The sequence below is a fragment of the Myotis brandtii genome, unplaced genomic scaffold (assembly GCF_000412655.1).
Source record: "Myotis brandtii unplaced genomic scaffold, ASM41265v1 scaffold898, whole genome shotgun sequence".
NCBI lineage: Eukaryota > Metazoa > Chordata > Mammalia > Chiroptera > Vespertilionidae > Myotis > Myotis brandtii.
Genome location: NW_005371683.1, coordinates 1,429,874 through 1,432,935, shown reverse-complemented (window position 1 = coordinate 1,432,935; position 3,062 = coordinate 1,429,874). Strand labels below are relative to the sequence as shown.

The window sequence follows — 3,062 nt, the reverse complement described above, 5'->3', positions numbered from 1 at the left end:
CCCCCACCGCCCAGAACAGGGGAGATGTAGATGTAGAGGCTTCTCTGGTCAGGAGACCCTAGCCTGGCTCTACTTCCACTGCCTTCTATTCGGCCAGGGGGAAGAGAATGGTGAAGAGCCACACCGCTGAGTCACCCCAGGTGGCTGACACCCCAAGTTCCTTTGAGATTCCCCCTCAAATCGCAATCCCCAACCCCTCTGCCTTTAGTCCGTTTTCTCTGCGGCCTCAGCCTTGGGTAGTGTTGTCTCAGCTGTTGAGAGCTGGGCTCCACGGGGCTGAGGAGGTTAGGGTTTGTTTGGTTTCTATCTCTAAGGGCCTTGGGCCTCAGCCATCGCAACTTTCCTTCTGAACAGGGTCTGAATTAAGACCGTGGTCCCCAAACCTCAAAATGCTGGTCTGCAAGAGGCGTTTTATTTTGCCTCTGCACTCTCTCACCCTACATACTTCTCCCAACCTCTCAGCGAGGAGACGCAAGTGCACCCCTGCAGGGAGAGACTGAGCCGGGAGGCAGGAGACACGGGTTCTAGCCCAACACTGTTAGGCCTGGCTCGCCCCCAGGTCCTCCAGCAAACATCTATCACGCAGACTGTGCTAGGCCAAGTGCTCTACATGCATTTTCCATTTCACCCTATCAACAACCTAGTGAGGTAGGGGCTATTTTTAACCCCATTTGGTAAATGAGGAAACAGGTTCAGAGAGCACTACACCCATTAGTGCTAAGGGGGAAAAGTGGGAGCCAGGACTGGCTATCTGAAAGCTACTTTAGTGGCAACTGAAACAGAAGACTTGTGAAAAAGGCTGGGATTGCGGCTCCCTCCCTGGCCTTGGCAGCAACTGTGGGTTCCTTTATTTGTTTTGAGAATGGAAAGACTTCAACTTTGGGGAGGGAGGAGGGGGCAGGTGACCAGGCAGAAGTACAGAGGTTGAGGCAACGTGCTGTAATGTCCTGGACCGACAGCTTAGATCTCCCACAAGACACCCCAGGGAGGGGCCTCACGCTGTCTCTCCAACATCCTCCCCACACTGACCAGGGGGGACCTTAGGCAAGTTACAAGGACCTCAAGTTACTGACTATAAAATGTACAATTCAGGGGCCAGATCAAAGGGTCTCTAAAGGCAATTCCAGCACCAACACTCTATAGTTAAGGATGAGCAAGGTTGCAAGTCGGACCTACAACGATTAGGATGGCTACTATTAAAAAAAACACCAGCCCTAGCCAGTTTGGCTCAGTGGATAGAGCGTTGGCCTGTGAACTGAAAGGTCCCAGGTTCGATTCCGGTCAAGGGCACATGCCTGGGTTGTGGGCTCGATCCCCAGTGGGGGGCTTGCAGGAGGCAGCCAACCGATGATTCTCATCATTGATGTTTCCATCTCTCCCTCTTCCTTCCTCTCTGAAATCAATAAAAAATATATTAAAAAAAATGAAAACTTTGTACATTCTTGGCTTTTGTCAGTCAGATGAGGTTCCCGTCCTGTGGCCTCCAGACAAAGACAGCCAATCAATGATTCTCTCTCATCATTGATGTTTCTATCGCTCTCTCCCTCTTCCTTCCTCTTTGAAATCAATAAAAATATATTAAACAAACAAACAAAAAATACTAAAACCTCAAGTGTTAGCAAGGATGTGGAGAAATTAGAACCCTTATGACTGTTAGTGGAAATGTAAAATGATGCAATCACTATGGAATGTAGTATGGCAATTCCTCTAACAATTACAATAGAATCTATCACATGATCCAGCCATCTCACTGCTGGGACTATAGCCCTAAGAGTTGAAAGCAGAGTCTCAAACAGACCTCTGTACACCCATGCTCATAGCAGCATTAGTCACAATAGCCAAAAAGTGGAAACAACCCATTGGTAGATGAATAGATAAATAAAATGTGGTATATACACACAATGGGATATTATCTGGCCTTAAAAAGGAGGTGTATCATGTCACCTGCGAGGACACTGATGAACCTTAAGGACATTGTACTAAGTAAAATAAGCCAGACACAAAAAGACAAACACCTCTGTATGTATCTAAAGAAGTCAAATTCATAGAAATAGAAAGTGGGATGGCGGTCCCAGTGGGTGGGAGCAGGGAGCAAAGGGGAGCTGCTGGTTCATGGGCACAGAGTTTTCGTTTTGCAAGATGACAATGTTCTGGAGACGGATGGTGGCGATGGTAGCGTAACAATGTGAACGTACTTAGTACTACTGACCTGTGCATTCAAAAGTGGTTAAAATGGTAAACTTTATGCTATGTGTTTTTTTTTGCCACAATTAACAAAAAAATGATAAAGGATATCAGAGAGGGCTGGGCCAGGACTAGAGACCGGGTGAGGCTGGACACTGGGGGTCCTATAAGGCAAGGACCTCTGAGAGAGAGAGAGAGAGAGAGAGTTTCTATCCACTGAGCCAAATCGGCTAGGGCTAAAACATATATTTTAATTGATTTCAGAGGAAGGGAGAGGGAGAGAGAGACAGAAACATCAATGATGAGAGAGAATCATCGATTGGCTGCCTCCTGCACGCCACATACTGGGGATCAAGCCCACAACCCAGGCATGTGCCCCGACAGGGAATCGAATTGCAACCTCTCGGTTCATAGATTGACACTCAACCACTGAGCCATGCTGGCTGGGCACGTGTGTGTGTGTGTGTGTGTGTGTGTGTGCTCATCTCATTAGGGCTTGTCTATCCTTACCTGGGCTCTCGGCCTGGCCCCTCCCAGGTGGAGGGCCTAGGACTCTCTTTAGGGAAGCCCTCTCAGAAACCCTTTTCTCTGCACCCCTCCTCCCCCAGGAACAGTTGCTGAGCTTCCAGGCACCCACAGGAAGAGCCTCCCCCTCCAAATGCTGGAAGGGTTCGAATCCCTTCTCATCCCAGGGCCCGAAAGAGAGGCAGCCACAGTGAGCCCCATGGGCCCGGGAGGAGCTCGGGGCTGTCACTTTTGGATGCTGTGCATAACCTGGGGTTCCAGGTCCCTGCAGGCCCGGCCTTGCTCTGCTCACCTCCTCTTTCCTCACCTAAACTGGACAACAGTTCAGAGAGGGAAGAATTCCCCTCTTCTTA

At 49.3% G+C, this 3,062-nt stretch overlaps 1 protein-coding gene across 4 annotated transcripts in view; it reads right to left on the bottom strand.

Moving 5' to 3' along the window:
- Nucleotides 1–3,062, bottom strand: part of SLC41A1 (solute carrier family 41 (magnesium transporter), member 1) — a 26,438-nt gene that overhangs the window by 14,503 nt on the left and 8,873 nt on the right. The gene's annotated exons all lie outside the window — the stretch shown is intronic.